A 23,544-nucleotide genomic window follows, 5' to 3' on the forward strand; every position below is an offset into this window, starting at 1 on the left:
CACCCCGTTTGGAGCAAATGTGATTGAATTTATAAGGATTGATGCAATAAGCAGGATAAAGAGAAGAAATACTTACTGTGTCTTTCCTTTCCAAAGAGCGCAGTAGGTACTTTAGCGTACTCCCTGACTGGTTCCTGGATGCCCAAGTCAAGTTTGATTCTGGGTGCCTGAAATGCCTCCAACAGACAACTCCTAGAGACTCTGCGCAACTCTTGTGTCAAAGTCGCAGCGGTGTAATAAACGACTCCAAATCTAAAATACAGCCAGGTAACCCTTTCATTTTATGTCCGTGCAGAGAATACCTCCTACGTTGTTGTTGTTGTTGTTGTTCGCCCACCGGTGTGTCCCTGTTTTGTCAAGTTGTTGTGTTGTTTCGTTCCCAGATGAAGTCGCCCTGATGCTCCGTGTCTGCGTCTCCGTGCCTCTGTGCGCTGGCGCGACGGCTCCGCCAAGCTCTCTCTCTCTCTCTCTCTCTCTCTCTCTCTCTCTCTCTCTCTCTCTCTCTCTCTCTCTCTCTCTCTCTCTCTCTCTCTCTCTCTGCCACACACACACTCTGCAGGAGAGGACCTTTGTCTGCACATGACGTCGCGCACACACACGCCTCACGCACACATACAGACACACACTGCAAAAGAATTCATTTTTAAATGAAGGGTGTTAATGATCTTTCTTTTTTTTTTTGCACGTAGAGACATTTTGTCTGCAAATAATAAAATAAAAAACAGACTTTTCTTGACACTGGTGCATTTTTTTTTTTATCTCTTAACACAGGAGACAAGTGCATTTAATTCACTCATTCACAATTTTCCCACTTAGCCTGTATCTCACGACGTAAATGCAACTGTTCCCACATACATTTATTGTAGTGTTCGCAGTTGAGAGTTGTTCCTTTTCCCTCTGCTGCCTAATTGGAAACACATTTTTTTCAGTAACTTGTTAAGAGAGAGACAGGAAGGCAGAGAGGGGTGGAGTGAAGCAGAGAGAAAAAGAGAGCGTGATACTGACACTGAGGGGACTCAAAGACATAATTGTATTCCTTACCAATTAACCTTCCTCATAATATAGCCCTTTGGAAAGATTTCCTCCTGTCTGCCAGTGCTGGTGGCCAAGTGAAGTTTAAACCTTCTCTTTCAAAGTTCTCAGGTTATGAGAAATAACTTCAAAAAAATATAAATTTGGTAGGGACAGTTATGTGTCTGCCAACTTTACACCATCTGTGAACACTTTGTGAGGTGTTTGTAGCAAACCAACCACCGCGGCTGTGGAATAAAATGATGCGTTAAAGCCACGATACATCGAAACAATAGAACATTTTCTCATTTGTCTCATTAAGGTGAGCGCGTCACTTACATTGAATGACATATAAGACCAATTTCCAGGGAAACATAAAACAGCCATCCCAACCCCTAATCCTAACATTAACCCTTTCGCAATGTCCTCAAAGCATTACTGATACACTGGTCTCGCATTGCCAGACCTTCCTCCACAGCGCTGCGGAAGAGGGTCTTACCAGTCCACACAGAATTCCGGGAATTTTTAAACCAATCACAATCGTCTTGGGCGGCGTTAAGCACCAAGCGGAGCCACGGTGCCGCTGCAAAATAGCCTCGGGAAGGTCGGAACTTGTTTTGGTGGAACAAGCGTACGTTCAAAGGCTGTTTTAGTCATGCAACAGAAAACTCAGATTGGACAGATAGTCTAGCTAGCTGTCTGGATTTACCCTGCAGAGATCTGAGGAGCAGTTAACCATAGTCCTCAGAAATCGACCAGAGTTTTAAATTACAACACAAAGAAGGCAGAAAGTAACGGACATCTGAAAAGCTGGCGGAATTTCCGGCAGAGCGAGAGCAATCCCAGAAGTGGAATGTCCTGGATATAGACTACCCATACACCATCTCTCATACACTCATGTAATAGTCAATATAGTCAATTGAAAGAAAAATAATCTGCAACTGCTTTGATCATCAATTCCTTGCGAATGTCATTTTCCAAGTAAAAACAACAAACTATTCCGCACTTCCGGCTTCTAAAATGCGAGGATAGCTGCTCTTCTTTGTCTTGTGCGATACAAAACGGAACATTTTTAGGTTTTGGAAGTGTTGGTCAGACAAAACAAAAATGATTTGATGACGTCTTCTTGCGGTTTAGCAAAGTTATGACATGGCATTTTAACTATTTTCTGACTTTATTATAGACCATATAGACCATATAGACAAATATGCATCTAGGACGCCTCATGAGGAGCTGACTGAGAGCCTAGCACGGCCAATTTCTTTCGGCCTCTTGACAAAATCAGAATCAGAATCAGAATCTGTGATGCCATGACTGTTGACGACCCTGATCCTGGAAGTCCTGTCTCTGCCCCCTCCTGTCTGGTCTGGTGTTTGTCATGTAGTTACAAAACAACCAATATGAGCATTTTCTGATTCTATCAGCAGGATGGCATCGTGAGTCAGTGCCTTTCAAAACTCTTAAAAAAATGACTTTCACCACAAAATGATTTTAAATTACCCTCTTTGATCTGCCAGTGCAATATATAAGGTTTGGTTAGGTTTAGGCACAAAAACTACCTAGTTAAAGTTATGAAAGGATCTCTGACTGTTGGTTGAGCACAGCATTTAAACAGTGTGGGCCCAACCATCCACCAAGCCACTTCCCTAAGACGTTTAGTCAACTTTTTGCCGACGGAAACGAGTCATAATTCACATAGGTTGTTGTAGGCATTTAAAAACAACAAATGTTGCTGTTGATCTCGTTTCACTGTCTCGACAGACTGTAAACCCCGGTCTCCTGGGTGAAAGTCCTGTATTGTTTGACCCATCCATCACCCCGACCAACCTCCCTACGCAGATTTTTGGCTTTTCATACTACTCCCTACCGCTTTCGTGCTGTGATCACGAAATATGCTTCCCATTGAAATACATTACTTTACATTTTCATGCTGGCCACCACGAAAAAAAGGAGAAAAACGTCCCCGTGTTGGGCAAGTTACTTCCAAAATGTAATACATTATAGATTACTAGTTACTGTCATTTGAGAGTAATTAGTTATATTACAATATTACTGTCTCTGAATTGTAATGCGTTACACTACTTTTGCATTACTTTTGAGTTACTTTTACCAAAATAACAGGGGAAGTTTGATTTGGCAGCTAGCTTGTGAATCCACTTTAATACATCATAGATTATTCATATTTTGTATAATTAATATAAATATGCAAAGTAACTAAAGCTATAAAAAATAGATAAGTAAAACGTATAATAGGCAATTAGGAGAAAATGAAAATACTCAATTAAAAGTACGGCATTGTTGTAAAATGTTTGTTTATAGCACTTGAATAAGAAATTCATGTTGTTTAGTTTAAAACACTCTAAAGGAAATGTTCAATTATAGTGTGATTAAAACTCACTATTTATATTATTTACAGTACTTGATTTACAGCTGATTTGTGAAAAGGTAGCCTACACAACCTTATTTAACAGTAATTTAGTTTTACTGCGAACCGTCACAGGAAGTGCTTTTTATTTTGAAGTAAGCTACACGAGTTGTCTGTTGTGTAGCCTACTCTTGCTAGCTTACTGAGAAGCGACATGTCCGTCAGGCTCAAGTTGTTCACTTTCTTGTTTGTAAAACTGCAATATATTGAACAGTAAATGGTCACAGTAAAAGACAAGCGCTTTTGGTCGTCATTCGAAGCCATTCCACTACAGGCATAGTTACTCTCCACGGCTGATAAAATGCAATGATATTTACATGTAGCAAGCCTCAACATTAATTCCCAACATGTTTATATCTGTCAGCCGCTGACGTACCGTCACCTGTTGGGACATACATGCTGTCCGTACCGTCACCTGTTGGGACATACATGCTGTCCGTACCGTCTCTGGTTCTGGCTCTGACCACGGGAACAGAAACAGGACAGCTCACTTCAACGCAGCGTAATAACTCCTGAAAATAATATCCATCTCGCAAATGTATCTGTCTCTGCAGTCATCTCAACCATCGAATACAGCGACAGGAAAATAATACAGCTTTCTTTTTTCCTGTGAAGAAATGTGTCGCGGTGTTGGTGAATTCTTAAAAAAAAACGCACCACTAAATGTTGCGTTAAAATGCGTTGTAACTCGCGTTACTGAGACTGTAACGAGTATAATATTACCGAAATTTAATTAGTAATGCGTTACATTACTGCGTTACAGCAAAAAGGAATACATTACTGTAATTGCATTACTTTTGTAACGCGTTACTCCCAACACTGATGAACACAAATCAATAGATTAAATAATGTGACCATTTCACGAACTGCCGTGAGTCTGGGTTGGACATTTCTCTTGGTCAAGTGACAGCAGGAATGTAAAGTCCAACGATTATAAAGTGACCCTGACAAAAGACGTACATGTACGTGCTGTGTCTGATCTGAGCATTATGCAAAACTAAGATATTTTTCATCTTTGCCACATAATTCAGAACAGCCTCGGTGTTTAGTTTCTCTGCCACCTATATCCATTTTCATAGTAACTAATTCCTACACCCCTTTAAAGTGGAGAGCATTGTGATGTGGAGAAAAGAGACTGTCCTCCTCCGAAAAACACCCCGTAAGTTGTTTGTTCAAGCAGCAATTGTGACTCATATTTACGTTTATAGGGTGTAGAGGCGGCACACTCTAGTGGCCGTATTATTTTAGTGGCCGACTGGCCGTATTACTTTTAATGGGAGCAAAGCAGGAAGTAGCGTGACGTGAAGTATAAGAGCGCCAAATTTTGCGTAAGGAGACAGGTTAGGGTGGTGCATGGGTCAAACAAACACAGGACTTTCACCCAGGAGACCAGGGTTTGTGACTCGTTTGAAAATAAAAGTAAACGGCGAGTTTTTGTTAACTTTCCGGGAAAAAAAATCACTTTCTACGTCGCGTGTGTAACCAGAAGTGAAGTAACATAACCTAAACCACAACGTTTTTCTAAACTTAAAGTAGTTTTGTTGTCAGACATCAAACTGTGACATTTCACAACGTTAACGTTTAAAACCGAGACCGTTACATTCTCTGGTTTAGATATGAGGAGTGAAAACACTCCTGTGGGTTGTATTTCCTGCCACTGGTAGGGCGCTAATTTATGAAACGTTCCTTTTGGTCACATGCGCGTAGTCAGTAATGGGCCAGGGCGGCACTGGCCCGCCCACTTTACTCACTGGCCCATCCAGCCAAGTTTGATCAAATACATTTTGTTATGAAAAATATTCAAATGTATGTAAAAAAAAAAAAAAGAAAAAAAAAGAAATAGAACTATACTATAACAGAACTAGTTGTGTGTGTTTAATGTGTCTTCTCTTCTGATTAAAACGAAACTGTTTAAACCATAGAATAAGGATCAAACAATTAGGAAGCCTTGGAATGTAGGTGGTTGCTATGGTAACAACAGGCCGACTCTCCGGGCTGCCTTCAGCAGCTAACGTTAGCTAGCTGGCTTTTTAGACAATGTACCATGGATGTGTTAAGCAATGTACTGCTAAAAGTTACCGCGACAACAATGGCTTCTCTTTAAAGTGGTATGGACAGTTTTCTTGGATGGAATACAGTGTAAATAACAACGAGCTTTTCTGCAGCATGTGCAGACATTTCCCCAGCAGAGCTAGAGTACGGATCGGGCCGCTTTTTTCTGTCCGAGCCCGGCCCGCGTCTGACAGAGCAGTAACCGAGCCCGGCCCGAGCCTGACAGGCATTAGGATATCTATGTCCGAGCCCGACCCGAGCCCGACACAGTTAAAATCTAATTTTTTTTCTATCATACTAATGACACATGCGTTTGTAGGAAGACATTCGGAAATGTTAACAGATGAGCGCATCAGCGCACATGGGGTAACAAGCGCACGTTAACACAGGTGTGCACCTACATAATAAGCTTTTTTAAATTTAAAATGTTCAGTGCCTTATCTGATGTGACCGAGCCTGACCCGAACCCGAACATCATTTCTAAATATCTGTCCGGGCCCGGCCCAGCTCGGTTCGGTGCTGCTCATGATCTGACCATAGTCCTGAAGCAACAATGCTGTTATGAATGCACAAAGGATATGTTACATGTGCGATTTCTGTCTGATGTAGGCTATTCTATGTCATGCAGTATGTAAACGCCTTCTCTGCTGTTTGGGTTCATGTTTAGTTGCCACTTTGTGCAATAAAATGGTTAATTTTATAAGAGTGCTGTGCAGAGCCAATGCTGCTGGTTGTGCCGGTGCAAATATATTTTAGCCTGAATAGGTTAAAATCAACATGTTTTTATTTATATTGTTGTGTACAAACTGAGCTTTGTTGGTTGAGCATGTTGTAGACAGTGCTGCTATTGTCGTTGTAATGCGGTATGTTGGAAGGTAAAATTGTTGCAGTTTTTTTCAGTTTGTCCTTTTTGCTGATTCTACGTCTTTTTGAAAATGGCATCAGTTTTGTACTGGCCCGCCCAAAATACTATTTCTGCCTACGCCACTGGTTGGTCATATTAGAGGGCAGGAATAGACAACCTGTCGTCGTATGGTTTGGACGACTTGTTGGGAGAAAAATTGAAAATACTAAATGACTCAGCAAGACATGTTTTATAAAGTCAGTTGTAGTGCCTGGCATACTCGCGGATGGGAAAGGAATGAGTGGAACCACACAGAAACCAGCAATGGGGAAATCTGTTTGCTTTCAGGGAATTGTGAAAATACTTGCATGGCCGCTATGCTGCATTTGCTTGTTGTAATACAAGGTCCTGTATTTCACACAAGTCTAACAGACCAAATTTAAACCGTGGTATCCCACAATGGAAAGCAAACATCTACGAGCTGGCCGAAGGAGAATCCTACCTACTGTACAAGGGGGAGACTCAGGTTCACATGGCTTTAGGCACATGTGTACTTGTTTATATGCTGTTTATACATATCTGATGATCTACTTTGAAGATGGACCCGTTATTTACTCTGCAACTACAACCAAAACATAATTTTAACTAGCCATATTAACAAAACATCATTTTAACTAGCCATATTAACAAAACATCATTTTAACTAGCCATATTAGAAGTTATTGCATCAACTTTGATATAATTCCTCACATTTCTGTCATGTACTTCTTGTATTCTTTTTTTCACGATATGTTGATGCACAAACTGTTTGTCGTAGAAATCTTTTGACACAAGCTGTTTCTTTGAGACTTTGTTTTTTTTGTCAAGTCACTCTGCTCATCAAAATATCTGATTCATTGATTGATTGTTTACCATGAATAATTACACCCAACTAGTGTTGGCAAGCTGGTATGTCATGAAAGAACACTCTAAAGCAGTAAAGACATCCTAGCCGCATTACACTACTAAATACTTTGCAGTGCCTTTATATTCTCAAGGACCAACCTAGTCTCGCATTGCCAGACCTTCCTGCACAGCGCTGCGGAAGAGGGTCTTGCAGTCACATGCCTTTAAAACCAATCACAATCGTCTTGGGCGGTGCTAAGCGCCGGATGGAGCCACGGTGCTAGTCCACACAGCATTCTGGGATAGGAGAAAAACATGCTCTGGTTTACTGGTATTTCGTTAAACCAATCACAATCGCACCAGTCCCGCTGCAAAATAGCCTCGGGAAGGAACTTGTTTTGGTGGAACGTGTACGTTCAAAAGATTGTTTTAGTCGTGCAACAGAAAAACTCAGACTGGACAGATAGTCTAGCTAGCTGTCTGTATTTACCTTGCAGAGATCTGAGGATCAGTTAACCATAGTCCTCATAAATCCACCGGAGTTTGAAGCTATAGTGCATAGTTTCCACCGCCCCCATGAGGAATTCTAACACTGTCAGCGCGTCTACATGATACAAGCCTTCTGTGACCATGCACCGCCCCCTGCCATCCCCCACGCAGTTGTTAGTAGCTCAAGGAGAACACGGAGGATTAAAAAAACATGATGGACTCTTCAGAAGAGGTAAATATCTTCACTCAAGTTTCTGCGCGGGAAAGTCACCAGATGACACAATCTTCTGAACATAGCCATACTGAGAAATACAGAGAGAGTTGTGTGGAGCTGATAGTCTTAATTAGCTTTGTAGCAACTCATTTGGCAATGGCTTGAATGTAACGGATGTTCATTGATATCAAAAGGTTACGCACTAAAGCTTTAAAGTAACAACATAAAGAAAGCGGAAGGTAACGGACACTCGGCTGAAAAGAGTGACATCTGGCGGAATTTCCGGCGACAACAGAGCAATCCCGGAAATGGAACGTCGTGAATATAGACTAGGACCAACCTTACTAAACCTGTCATTTGGACCTGTGTCTACCATTAAAAGTCACTCAATTATTAAAAATGGTCATATCACCTCAACAAGAAATTTCATTGACTTTTGATGCATGTATCCAAGTCACCAGTTAGTTCTGTAAGCACAATCCACAAGAGTTGTTTTTTTTAATGTGTCACACCCACAGGCTTATGCTCCATCTGGTAGCATTTAGGTGTTTGTAGTAGACTAACTGGAATGGGAGGGAAGAGCAGAGATGCGTTTAGCTAATGTACTTCTTCCTTGTAAGTCGCTGGAGGTGTAGACAACATGTAATCACCTGAGTCAGGCTTATGTTCTGATCACTACGCACTTGATAGACATTTTTCCTGCACTAACGATCACATCATTTTTGTCGACATTGAATAGTGCTATAGGAGATAAACAGGAATTTTTAAAAGATAATTCACATACCATTTGGCTTATGTGTCTGATATACTGTAGTTACCCATAGATGAGGTTGTTTGATGCCTAGAGAGCAACTGGCATTGTCAATTCCGCTCTGACATTTCAGCAACATTTTTGTATTACAATTTGGAAACATACAGATTGTCAAAATTCCTAAATATCCTGCCTAGGCGCTTTCTCAACTGTCTTAATCAGGGTCGCGTAAAATAGATTTCTTGGTTATTGTAAACAGCAAGGCTGAAAAAAACAAATAAAAGGTTTATTTTTATCCAACATGCTTCTACAGATGGCAATGTCATTCATACCCCCCCCCCCCACCACCAAGTATGATTTGTAATAACTTTGGTGATCCACTGACTTTCCATCCAGTGCCATCATCAGTTCAAAATTCCAAATTGGCAAATACTAGTGGTTTTCGACTGAATACCTGCAGAACTTACACTCCCAACAGCCTCAGCTGTACTTGTGTTCAGTGCTAATTGAATGTTAGCATGGCAACATGCTAAACTTATAAGGTAAACATTATACCTGCTTATTATTAACATGTTAGCAGTGTTATTGCGAGCATGTTAGCATGATTACATTAGCATTCTGCTCAAAGCACTGCTGTACGGCCTCAAAGAGCCGCTGGAGTGGCGAGTTTTTTTATGTGCCAAATAAAAAGAAAAGTTTAGTGCAAACTCTGTGTGATAACAACTTGGTTTAAAATCTCACTTCCTTTTAAAGCCATCATGTAACCAGGTCCGGCTCCATGTGGCATTTAGCCTAGTTATGTACATAAGGGAGGCTTGCCACTTTGAATTTGTGTATTTAAGTAAAACAAAGGTCCTCTTCTTAAGCATGAACTGCACTACTGATTAGCCCCAGCTCTGTCTCCCAATACAAAACTCCTTTCAGATTTTTAAGCATTTAGAGGCAGGTACAAATCACCCCGAGAGACAATCACCACCATCTTGGGAGTGAGAGAGAATTAGACAATCAGAGGATTGAATTAGACAGAAATAAAGAGTTCAGAGGTTTGGACATATGACAGCAAAGGGAGGGAGGCACATGGCTTTCAAAGGGTGCTCAATTTCAGTAGTGGGGCCAGAGAGTGAAAGAGACCAAGGGGTTAGGTAGGGTGAAATAAGAGGAAATGGTTGAAAAAAGTAGAAGTGGGGGAAGAGAGAAAAGGCTACATAAACAGCCCGGGGGCAGGGACATGAATTACATCACAAAGTAAATAAAACTCTCAGGTAGGAGCGTGACAAAAGGGTGATTATGAGCTATTGTTGATGTAGATACAATAGGCTTGGCTATGAAAAGCCTCCATATAAATGTTACACAACAACCATATGAATGATGAATAATGAACAATAATGAGACAGTCAAAGAAAAACATCCAAAATAAGCTCCAGTCAGGCACCCATAATGGAAAGAAAGACAGAACATATGGCCACTGTCATCCTCTTCTAATGTAGTAACGGTTTATGATTTCATGTACATTTTCAAATTAAGGTTTATCAGACAGAGCAATACACAGTTCCTGCATCATTTTTTATGTGGGTACTAAGCAACAAAATAGTCCTTTAAGTCATGAATAATTACAGTACATGAAAAATATTTGAATATATAAATAATCAAAATCCCTTTTTGCCATATTTAGTAAACCTCTCTAAACTTCCAGCTCTCCTCTCCCTTTGTGTTGCTCCTCTGACTCAGAGATTTTATTTTCACGATTACAATCTGACAGGCTAAATTATACAGACCAGATGCACATGATGACAGTAAGACTGACTGTGTAACAGTGTATGTGTGTGTTCCGGACAACATCTCTCTCTCTCTCTCGTCTCTCTCTGTTATTGTCAGCAGCAAAGATTAATGAGATGGAGACGACAGATCAGCCATGGGGACTTCCTTTGTCTCAGGTAGTGATGATACATGGTAATGGCTTCTCTCTGTCGATGACTGTATCAGTGATAAAGTGTTCTTTTGTAATGGACTCTTGTATACTGGTTTACAGCCTCCCCTGCAATTACTAGGTCTTAAACCACATAGAGTTGGCGTCATTGCCAGGCTGTCATTGTGAAGGGATTTTTCTTTTCTTTTTGAACGGCCAGTTCAATTGAATAAGCATAAAAGATAAAGTTTACACAGTTATACAGCTACCCTGCACTCTCCAACACTAACAAAATCCACCAGCACATCTAAAGCTCACTAATTGAGAAGTTACATCTTGTTGGTTGGATCCGTACAAAACCAAAGTGTAAAAACTCACCATTTATATTTACAGGGGGTTATGTGCTAGACTATCTCTGAGCCATTGCCAGGCAACCAGCGGATACATATATATATTTTTTTACATATTATTACATAAGCGAGCGAGATAAAACTTGTTTATTTAGTTAGCTTTTGAGGCCTAATCCGTCATGTGCACACACACGTATGCACTCAATTAAATGCTGTCATGCAACCAGGTAAGCAAACACACAGTCACACACACAGAGAAAGAGGCAATCAGGCAAGTAAACATACGTAGAACACTACAGGAGTGCTTTCTCCGGCGACCCGATAGCTGCTGGTTAGTAAATACGCAGGAACACCGTAACCGGGAGGAAGCATGGGTTAATGTGTGTATTGATACTGGGATGTCTACACAACTGTGTGAGTTGATTGACTTCAAAAAGTTCGCCACTTTACTCAAACCAAAGTTCAAAACACCTGTTCATGTCTTCTTTAGTCTATTGGCTATTTAGGTTTTTTCCTGGCACACATGATCATGATACACATTTTACTGCGGCGTCTTGTGTAGACTGTTTACATATTTGTTCTCATCATATGTACATTGTTTGTACTGGTGTTATTGTTGAATACATTGTGAACACATATTTCTAAAATTGTATGATGTTTTTGTTGAGTTATTATACAATACTTTTTCTGACCTTTTTGAATCCCCCAACAAGTAACCCATATTACAAAAAAGACTAAAACTAAGACTAAAACTAATCTAAAACTAAGCATTTTCAAAAAATTAAAACTAAACTAAACTAGCAAACCCACTTTAAAAACTAATTACAACTAAACTGAATTCGAAAACAAAAAGTCAAAACGAAATAAAAATAAAAACTACTGAAAAATGCAAAACTATAATAACCTTGGCCCCCAGTAATATAGATGAATTTGAAACCATATCTTTTCCCTCTTCTTTGGACCTGCAGCAGTTTCCACACTTGAGAACTTTTTTGTTTTAAAAGGAACAGTTCAACATTTCGGGAAATGCACTTTCTAGCTTTCTTACTTGCTTCACATTTCAGAGAGGTATTAATCTTTCCATCTAACTCTCGGCAAGAAAGCGAATAAGCAAGTTTCCTAAAATGTCAAACTACTCCTTTAAACGCTCTCCTTTTCTTGCAATGTCGTTTGTCCTTCTCGTTTGTCTGGGCATTGGCTGTCCATTAGTTATGCTTGGATACAACTGTAAAGTGTGTGTGTGAAAACGCTATATTGTACATTGTTGAACAGCTTACAGTCTGCAGTTGTATGCTTGGATTCTTATCGACCGTAGCCTCTAACAGATTAGATTGTATTGTCGCAGAAACTCTCTTTAAAGACCTTTGATGCTATCAGGCCATCACAGTTGGTACATTTGTGTTTTTGTGTACCTTCTGATTCAAAGCAGGTCATAAGCTATGCTGGGATGCTAATGTAGCCCCCACCAGAGCAGTGCAGCATGGAAAAGCCATTACAGCTGACAGAAAGGCCTTTTATTTGGAGAACTAAGCTCAGCTTCACATCAGGAACCAATTACTTTCAACTGCTTTTCCTCAGAAAGCAGCTGAAGAACCCCCCACCTCTACCTTCATTTGTGTCCATCCCCCACCCCTCCCTCCATCCCCTCCCCATGCCAGTACCTACCTCTCTCCTATGGCTCTATCCCTCCCTTTCCTTCCTTTATTCTTCCCTCTCTCTCTCTCTCTCTCTTTCTCCTTCTCCCTTGCTGGCATCTCACTCTTTAGCTAGCCCGCCTTTTCCTTCCTGTCTCCCTCTCTATCAGGTTTCACTCTTTTCTCCTCCACCCTTTCCTGCCTACTAACCTCACCTTTTATATTTTCCTCCTAATTTTCACACAAAAATTCTCACTACCTCATTCCTCTCACAACCTTTCCTTGCCCCGGTGCTTTCCAATCCCTCTCCTTGTTATCATCCCTCCATTCCCTACAACTCTTGCTCCCACTGCCTCTCTCTAAGGTCTCCACCTTTCTTCTTCCCCTCTCTTCTTACACTTACACTACAAATAATCTAGGTACTAAAGATGAACAACGCAGAGTTTAAGTGTAAAAACAAAATCCTCTCAAATAACAACATGAATCAGTAATTGGCAGAAAAGCAGCAGACGAGTTTTTCATCTCATGCTGAGACACATCCAGTGACTGTCAGAGATGTAGGACCAATCTCTCGCAGTGTGACTGCTGCTACAAACCACGTGGGTTTAGGATGAGTCCACTTGCTTTTTTCACATGGTAGTGCTATGATGCATCGCACAATATGCCATGTTTTAAAATTGATACCAATGTCACGCAGATTGTAAGAGAGATTTTATTAGACCCATCTTGTGCAATGGGCTTCATGCAAGAACCACTCGAGTGAATGGATGTGTTCTAAAAGCAACACCAAAGATTCTTTTGTACCTTAAAATAATGTTTCCAAAATCATTTCAGTGGTTCATCAACTCGTAACAGAGTGAACGGCACTTCTGCATTCGCTTTGCGGCCCTCTATCGGCTATAACCGCACTATGCAAGTTTGCCAGATCGGGTAGCGGATCTGTAGCTCGAATGAATGAATGAATGTAGTTTGGTAATGGACAATTCCGCTTCCAACCTGTAGGGGACCTGTAGGGGGACCAAAGTGCTTTGGTGTTGCTTTAAGTGGCACATACAAGTAATTTTAGAATATTTGTGGCATTCACCAATTTTCTCATATTTAGAATTTTGTCATAGGATGAGTGGTCCAGACCTGTCGTTTACAGACCACTACTGACATGTCATCTGCTGATTTCCGACAGCAGAACCTGATGCCCTTCTTTTTACTTTTTTGTAACATTTTTTGTGACTGAAATGTGCCCAGAAACCAAAGAGTTAGCCTTACATAGCTGTTCTTTATGCTAATGATCAAATGATCAAAGTCTTTTTTTTTTTCTCTTCGGTTGCCTTTGTTAAAAGGCCTTTTGGCAAGGTTACATGTGATGTGTTCCTTTCAGCAAGAGTATAAATTGTTGTAAATAAATTATTCTGACATGTACAGCTTTGGAACATAATCCCAGCTATCCTGCTGTGTGGAGTATAAAATGTTATCTTAGTTTGCTGAGGTAGTGGAAATTACAAGCTACATTTAAATACTTTAAAAAGCATACTTTCAGTTGAAGCAGTAAAGGGGATTCATAATTGTGTAATCCAATGGGTATTGACACAGGCGTACAAGGGATTTTGGTTCAAATGTCACCTGTCTGTGAAACTAAATTAGTCGCAGATTTCATTAAAGCCCAAGTTTGCATCGTAAAATCACAGGTTGCATATTGAAACATATTGAATGTCTAGCCACAGGCGTGCATGCGGTCAGTGTTTCAGTAACAGAGTGCACATGCACACAGCTGCACGCACGCTCACACGGAGCAGTGCCACGTCTGTGGTTAAAAGCCTAGTGGTGTGGTACCATGTAAACACACCACTCAGTGGCATGGTTGTGGTAACCCTCACACACTGTACACTCTCTCTCCCCCTCTCGGTTTCTCTTTCTCTCCTCTCTGTCTTTCCGTTTTTGTCATTTTTCCACTCTGCCACTTTTCCCTGCTTCCTGTATCCCTCTCTAATCTCACGCTGTCATCTTCTGTTTCCTGTGTCTCTCCGTCCACTTCTTCCTGACAACTGATTTTATCTGCACATTTCAATTTGATATTGCAGATCAACGTCCCAGACAGCACTGTATTCACTTTGTTGTCTAGATTGTCCTCACCATCTGTAATACATGTATTTCTTTCTTTCATGCCTGCATCTGTATGATTATTTGAATATAGTTTACAAATGAGAAATGACAATCTAGTCTCACTGACTGTAAAAGATAAATGTGGCTCTATTTGCCCGGATTTTGTTTTCTATGTCTTACCACATTACGTATTATTACATTATGCATACAGTATTGTGGGTTTAATTGGAATACACTCTTATATTGATCCTTAGAAACCCCAATGATACTGAAGCATTGAAGCAGGATATTTTGGTCAAAGTCTGTAATATTCATTTCTAGGGGACCAGGAACACCTGTACAAAATTTGGTGGCGGTAAAACTCAGTTCATTTCAAAATGTCCGTTGACTTTTGGTTTCACGCGGGACACAGACCCCGGTCTCCTGAAAGAAAGTCCTGGGTTTGTTTGACCCATCTGCCACCCCAACTTCCTCCCTTACACAGAATTTTGCGCTCTTATACTTTGTCACCTCACTTCCTCGTTTGCTCTTGTCCACAGCCACGAGAGTTCGTAATGAGCTGCTTGCAAAATCGACCCATACAGCCGTTTTCTGGGTAAGGACGGGCCGTTCTGCTTTAACCGTGCATTTCTGCTCCTTCTTCTACGTTTTATGGCAGATTGCACCCATTGCTTTTGAAGTTGCATACTGCCACCCGGCCTTTTACCAGAGGCACTGGTGCGCCTATAGGTGTGGACACACAGAGCCGACTGCCAAACGTCGGCAGAAAAGGCAGTTGGGCTGATCAGTCTCCCCAAATTGGTCAAAAAAGTGCCTCGGAACACACCAAAGCGACGAGACGTAATACGTCTCCAAAACAGCAGGCGACGCTAATCGGTATTGTCGCCCAAAAATGAAAACTGGCAGCTGATTGGACGAACGCGTCACATGGGTCTGACTTCTCCGGAAATTCAAAGGCAGACCGTCATGGCGGCTTGTTCAGAATACGATCTCATATTGTACTAAAATAGCTCACCGAAACGTGTTTCTGAAAACATTTTAAGCGAGAGAAATAGGCCATGCAGTTGCTGAATCTGTCTTCATTTCAGATCGACAAAGGTCAGTTTAAAAGATGTTCGTCAGATTTTGAGAGACTCTACTCACGCTCATTCCGCTCCCCGTTTCCGGGTTAGCACTCCACCAATCAGATGGGTCATTTGAGTCCGACTGCCGGCAGTGCCCACCCTGCCGTTTATACATGTCAAATCGGCCAAAATAAAGGCCGACGGCCCCTTGGACGGACAACGGCACGGAAGACACCGAACAGACTCGAGTCACTGACCTCGCCAGACTGTCCAACGGCCGATTATCGGCTCTGTGTGACCACACCTTATGAGTCGTGTTCTAGCAGTTCTTCGAAATAAAAGTCCTCTGCTACTTTCAGGTTTTTATTAGGGGGGAGGAATGCATGTGTTCTAAATATTGAGGTGGACGTGCCCCATGCCCCCCCCCCCAAAAAAAAAAAAGAGTCAACCAGTAGATAGACAAAGATCTATGTCAGCTGGCCCGACTAGAATTACATAGAGAACTCCAGGACTAAATACAAATGTGTGCACACACAACACTAGGTAAAAAACAGGTAAACATGTCTATCTGCTCTTACTCAGACAGACAGACACACACACACACACACACACACACACACACATTCTTGGATAAAGAGCTATTTGTTTTAATGGCTAGAAGGGAGGATGTGGATCTACCACCCATTGTGATGCTGTGCTGACTGCTGCATTGTGTGAAGAAAGACAGCCCTTAAACTTCACGTTGGAGACAATCAACTCTAAAAACTGCATGCTCGAGCCACGGCAACAGCTGGAGATCTGTTAGTCTGCACAAGTACAGGACAAGGTTGTCCAAACAAAATCCCAGGTCGGGTTGTTTCGTAGTAATTGAAATATTGAGCCAAATCTCCACAGTCAAGTTGTTGTCAGCAATGTAGGCTAGCTGCCTAAATGGCAGAAATACAAACTCAAATATTCTTCAAAATGCACTGAATGCTAATGCCAACTTAAACAGCTTTACCAAACCCACTCGGATATGTAGATTCTTCAGTTTATTAGAGTATTTACCCATTTTTCTGTCAAAATCCCTTTTGTGGTTATTGGACAAATATCATTTATATCAGCCAACAGAAATGCTAGAATATGCTACAGGCTCCTTCAGAGACATGTGCTGGGGTGTTTACCTGCCCAAGTACGAATAATGACCAGACCCCCAAGGGACAACTCTGTAAAAAAATAAAATAAAAGGGAAGCAAATTATTTTATTATTTATATTATAAAAGAAGAGACTGTACCTCTGTTTCCCAGATAATGTTCCTCCCATTCTCAAGATCTGGTCACCAATTACACAAATGACTACCTTCTGTGTCCATGGCCATATATTCCTTTCAAATAGACAAACCTGTGTTTTATCTACACCCTCTACAAAAACAAGTTAGAACTTAATCTTTGGGAAAATGTGATAAGAAGTCAAAAACCAGATGCTAAACTGTCACTGTGACCTCAGGCAGGGTAGCAGGGCACAATCACTAGTTTAACAGCCCATATATTATATGGAAAAACTATAAAATGGTTGATAGTGACAACTGCAGTATGTCAGAGCAGCTAATGTCTAGTTCAACAATTTGTGATTCCACTTCCACAAGACTGGACTGTTGCATGTCAGTCAGGGAAAAGGTCTCTGAGGTTATCTTGTCAGAGGCTTTACAATGGAGACCGGTGACCTCCTGACAAATAGAGAGACCTGCCAGATTCCGACAGGATTTGGTCCAGCGTGTTTTGAGTTTTAACAGGTTGTATGGCAAAAGCCAATGAAAGTTGAGATGCTAGTGGGGGGAAAAAAAAAAAGAATATGAACCCAAAAGTATGAAATTCATTTTCTTATCTGTTTCGTTTTCATGCTTGCTGTTTTAATGAGCAGCTTGAGGTGATCACAGGCCGCGTGTGACGGCAGCTCCAGGTCTAATAGCCATACACAGAGTGTGAACCAAAGCGCGAACCAGGGCGTCGCTGTGAAAGACATGTCTTTCACAGGGGGGAAAAAATTTAACAAAACAAAACCCGCTGCAGACATCAAGATTCCGTCTTTGGTTACTGTACACAAGGGAAATCATTTGATTCAACTGCATAGTTGCATATATACCAGGAGAAAGAATCTAGTTACAAAAATAAATTCACTTAGGGCTTGGCTGGCAACACCCTGTTTATTCTATGGCAAATTCAATGAAAGACTGGCCCTTTTCTACTGTTACTGTAACTCTTTCAAATCCATGCCAATATCTCATCTTTATTTCATTCCAGTCCACTTTGAACCTCTCTTACATTGCCACATTCAGTTCATCTCCCTTTCTTTCCACATCTCCCGCTGTACCTGTCAATATTTGTTTTTTTTTAAGTGATATTTCTTGTTTATTTTCTTATTGCTTCCAGTCTCATCTCTCTCTCTGTGTTGTGGCTGTTTATATGTGTATGTGTGTTCCCCCTGCAGTATAGTTAGTGTGATTTATAGGGTAGCTGCAGACTGTGGAGAGACTCTGGTTTCAGCTTTGAAGTCACGGCGGCCACAGGACCTCTGACTGACACACACACACAAACACACACACACACACACACACACAACCACACACACAGTGTGGATTAAACACACACTGACAGTTCCTCTGCCAGAATCCTAAAAGAGGGAAGAAGGAGTCAACAATGCAGAGATGTGTCACATAGAGAAGGAGAGAAAGAGAGAGACAGATGGCATAGAGAAGTAAGGGCTAAAGGAAGGAGGGGAAGATATAAAGACCCTAAAAAGAGAAATGAAGGGAGAAAGGGGGGGAAAGGAAACAGTCCCTGCCCACGGAGGTAAAAGAACCCCTTGTCTGTTTCAACAGTCACATTTCAGCTCTCTTTAGTTCAGTCCGCTTGTTACTTATTCTAGCCACATGCTACATCTTTAAAGGTTTCAGTGAGTGCAATTCTCTAATAAATATACAAAGCGCTAACATATATTACCTTAGGCTAATTCAAGAGGAGATGTTTTCCACATGGAAAAGATAGGAGAAATGATATTAAATATGAAATGATAAACATTGAGATGAGATAGATGCTTTTTAACAAACGTGAGATGAGATGCAGATTAGGGGTGAGATGAGATGATATATGAAAAACAGAGATAGGATAGGACATAATACTTAAATATTTTGTGATGAGATAGGTATTAGATGAACGATACGATATGAGATATGAGATGACATATAGATTAGATGAGCGATGAGGGGATGTAGACACATTTGGAATTATATATGAGCTGAGATGAGAGATGATGAGAAGATTAGATGAGATGAAGAAACATGAGATGACATGCAAGAAATAAAAGTATATGAGATGAAATGAGATTAGATGAGGTTATATTAAAGAAAGGAGATAAGAAATATGAGATGGTATAAAATGTATGAGTTTATAAAAAAATTATATTAGATGAGATGATGTGTAAGAAAGTTGAGATGGGGACAAGATGGGGACAAGCTATATGGGTTGAGATATGAGATACAGTATATCAGATGTATAATGAGATCATATGCAAGATATATGCAAGATGACATTAAAATGTGAGATATGATGCATTGATTAATACAATTCAACATCCATTAAAACGCAAGCAAAATCTGTATTACAAATACAGGGTTGAAACATACTTTAACTCTTTTCTATAATGATGAGGAAGCATTGTATCACTGTATCTTTTTAATAATGGTTATATTGAATATCGAATATACACAGACATATAGGTAGGTGTGTGTGTGGGTGGGCATTTGGGGGTTGTCCTAACATATGACTGACAAGGGAGGGGGCTTGTCTGTAACAATCTTTTGGGCATGTTAAGAATGTCTGAACACACACACACACACACACACACACACACACACACAGGAGCTGTTGTGCTTTTACATCAAAGTGGTGACATTTAGCACCCAACTTCAATAAGAGGTCAACCACAGCAGATCACCCACCGTCAAAGCAGTGATGAGAATGTCACCCCTTCATGTGTGTGTGTGTGTGTGTGTGTGTGTGTGTGTGTGTGTGTGTGTGTGTGTGTGTGTGTGTGTGTGTGTGTGTGTGTGTGTGTGTGTGTGAGAGTGAGAGAGAGAAAGGGAGAGTTTGAGTGATGGAGAGAGAGAATGAAAGAGAGAAATAGAGAGAGCATATGTCTCAGTGTTTGTGTGTCACCAGGTCACATGATCCTGTTAGCCCTATCTGTCAATGACACTCTTTGAGGCAAGTCAACGACCCTACCTGCTGACGTATCCCTATTCACACATACAGGCGGCTTTCAATTTGCTAACGTGTCTTCTCGCTTGCCTCACTCGGGTCTTAGCACCTCCCAGCGAGGATATGAGAGACAGATGGATATGCCAAATGAGAAATCCTTGGTTCCATAGCACCAGTCTTAAGCGACGTCACTTACTTATGACGTTCTGCACAAGCTGTATCACCTGTCAAACCAACTGGTAGAACGTCCACAATCCAAACTGGTGCAGTGCCCGTTCAAAATGTGCTTGTTTGGAACTGACTTCACTTTTCTTTTTCCAAGTTTTGAAACTATCGTGACCTCGTTGTGCTTTTGGTAAGACTGGGGTACATCCGTGTGTGATTTTGAATGTATTGTTAAATGATTAGTATAATAACATAAATATTTGGAATTGTATTGGCCTAGTAGTGTTCAGATCTTCTGATATTTGTTTTATTTGGCTTCTTATTCGCCTAGCAAATTTGCTTCACTTGATGATGCTCACGTGTTGCAGTTTAGGCAAAGACTACAGCTTGCATGTGTAAGCAATTTAGTGGATTTGAATTATTTGGGCTATATGTAATTAGGCTATTCTTGTTTTCTGAGTTGTTTTCTGAGTTGTTAGTCATTGCAGTTATGTTTTGTGTGTGTGTTTTTAGCTACGGATGGAGCCATGTCATGGGAGAAGGCAGCAAATCAATTTGCAGAAGCTTTTGGATGCTAATAAATGGTGCGGTTGACACGAATTGCAAGGGCAGAAAAAAAGGACATCCATGTTCCGCACGCAGTGAGTGTCTGAGCAAGGATGCAATCATTGAATCTCGGAGGGGGAGGCTATTATAGAGTAGTCTTGCATTGCCAGACCTTCCTCCACAGCGCTGCGGAGGAGGGTCTGGCTAGTCCACACAGCATTTCAGGATGGGAGAAAAAAAATGTGCTCTGGTTTATTGGCATTTCTTTAAACCAATCACAACCGCACGGAGCACCGCTGCCTCTTGCAAAATAGCCTTGGGAAGGAACTTGTTTTGGTGGAACATGTGTACGTTCAAAAGTTGTTTTAGTCGTGCAGCAGAAAACTCAGATTGCACAGATAGTCTAGCTAGCTTTCTGGATTTACCCTGCAGAGATCTGAGGAGCAGTTAACCATAGTCCTCATAAATCCATCTGAGTTTAGAATGCCAACACAAAGAAAGCGTAATGGACATTCGGCCGAAAAGAAGGACATATGGCGGAATTTCCGGCAGCAACGGAACAATCCCAGAAGTGGAAGGTCGTGGATATAGACTAATCAGAGAGTGACCCTGGAATTCCACCAGGCGCAGATAAGCCGCGTTCCAGTTGTGTTCCATCGTCCGGCATGCGTCATGCCACAACACAACTTCTCAGAAGCAATGCATGTCCAACTTGCAGATTTCATCGTTTTTGGTCATTTGTGCTTCTACCATAAAGGTAAGTAGTCTACATAGTTACGTTTTTTTTTCCATTTAGTCCAGTTATGAAAGACATGGACCAAAGATTTGTGGCTGTGTTTTATTGTTAAAATAGTGTAGTGATGTGATATACTGTATGATTGGGTGACTACACAGGGTGTTGATTTTGAAAACTGACAGGATGCTTTAGCCGTGTGTAATTTGAAGTTAATGTTTTTTCTGTATAAATTTCAGCAAAAGACATCTGTCTAAACATTCTAACTTGAACCAATAGCGTTTTGTGACTCAACGTGTGAAGAGTCGGAGTGAATTTTGATTTCATGTGTATGTGCAATTGCTTTTTGTCATTTGTCGTTTATGTAAATAGTGTGATTGTGAACCGTTTTTATTTGGTTGCATTTTAGATATGCCTGTCAGTTTTAGGAAAGTTATATTTTAAGACATATAAAGTAATTGAATTGTGTTAATGCATAGTTTCCAAGTTCTGAGACCAGACATTTAGCACAAGTATAGTTTTGGAGAGTTTAGCACTATACAGTATATATAGACTATGTTATAGCTTCCTTGTACATTCACTTTTGTGCTCGGGCCCTAACTAATGAAAGCTGCAGCCTCATAACAAACTGCCAGCTCCTTCCTCGCGCCTGACTCCAGTGAATGCTACTTAACTTCTCAGCCTCGCCTAACTGGAACCTACCACCTTTCCAGGTAAGTATAGGGTGAGCTAAACACAGAGCAGGCAACACAATAAAAACAAAGTAATTATCATAACATTAATATGAGATGTCTGAATTGAACTGAAACTGTTGACATCACAATTTACCTTTGGGTAACCATACATCCAAATGAGTACAACAAATGTAATATAATTTCATTTACTGCACAACTATCTTCCCCATCTTCCTAGATCATAACAGTGCCCAGCCCTTCACTGCTAAGAGGACATAATGATGCAAACCTGTTTTCACTATGCCTGGTTAAGCAGCTGATCCAAATCACACACACAATTGGTTGAACCCCTTTCAACAGATCATAATCATATGAAAGAATAAATTTAAACAAATGAAACAAGTGTGTGGTATTTATATAACCTGACTCATAATGTATTGAATAAACTAAAACATTGGACTGGAATTATTAGTTAAGTAAACAGGAAAAAACACACTGTTAATGTTGGGGAACAGGGCTTAATGAAAGGCAACCTTTTACTTTCAGAAACCTTTTTAAAGTCAGGGGTTTTTTTGTAGTTTATGGCGTCAGTCACTTGGAAAATGTTTGACAGATTTGAGTTCATTACCTTGTTAAATGGTCTTGACCTAGGAATTGAATGTTGCTAGCTTGCTTGTACATCGAGAAAAACAAGCAACCCAAAATTTAAAAGTTAGAGCACCATGAAAGCATCCTGTGAGTATTTGACCTGAACCAACCAATCCAAACTATCACCGGCTTGTTTGATTAGAAGTAAAGTGCTGTAAGTCAGCAAAGCCCAGTGTTTAGGAACAATGTTTGGCCTGGATGTCTGTTTGACCCAAATCATTCTTGTTGGCTACACTAATAGATATATGTATGTCATTATTTACAGAGGAAAATCCTTGTTTACTGTCCTGATTTTAGTGTGTGCACATTTGTTGAAAGCTGAGTCACGCTAAGAGATCCTAAAAAATAAAACATGTATTTTCGCCAAGCAAACACAGAGGAACTGATGAGGAAGAGAGGGTAAGATGTAGTGAATTTCCCTCTTTTAAAACATTGACTTAGCTACGACAGTACAACCACTCCATTGCACTGACGGGGATCCTCATCCAGGCCTGAAGATAGATTATTTCCTTTTGTGTGAAATTGTTATGTCATGTTAGAGGACAAATCCGGCGCAAAATGAACCTAGGGGTTAATTACATATGCGTACCGAGTCAACCGTTCTCTGGGATACGTTTTCACGCTAATCGAATGGGACCAGTTTCATCGCAAACCGCTAATTAGCTTATAACGCTAGTCGTCAGGGCACGGCTAAAGTCAAAAGAAATCGCTATTTCTATACCACTAACAAGGCTCAAAAACTATCTTTTTAATAAACTGTCTGTACACTTACAAAGTTCTCAATGCTTCAGTTTACATGTAGGGACCCTCATTATTCTAC

At 40.7% G+C, this 23,544-nt stretch overlaps 1 protein-coding gene and 1 long non-coding RNA gene across 2 annotated transcripts in view; one reads left to right on the forward strand and one right to left on the reverse strand.

Moving 5' to 3' along the window:
- The window catches only part of lpar1 (lysophosphatidic acid receptor 1), a 48,206-nt gene extending 47,685 nt beyond the window's left edge, over positions 1-521 (reverse strand). Inside the window, exon 1 of the mRNA XM_031292669.2 lies at positions 77-521. The gene's annotated coding sequence lies outside the window, so the exon portion shown is untranslated. The remainder of the gene's footprint in view (positions 1-76) is intronic.
- Positions 1-23,544, forward strand: part of LOC116045153 — an 810,130-nt gene that overhangs the window by 652,111 nt on the left and 134,475 nt on the right. The window lies entirely within an intron of this gene.

Source organism: Sander lucioperca, chromosome 14 (genome assembly GCF_008315115.2).
Source record: "Sander lucioperca isolate FBNREF2018 chromosome 14, SLUC_FBN_1.2, whole genome shotgun sequence".
Taxonomy (NCBI): domain Eukaryota; kingdom Metazoa; phylum Chordata; class Actinopteri; order Perciformes; family Percidae; genus Sander; species Sander lucioperca.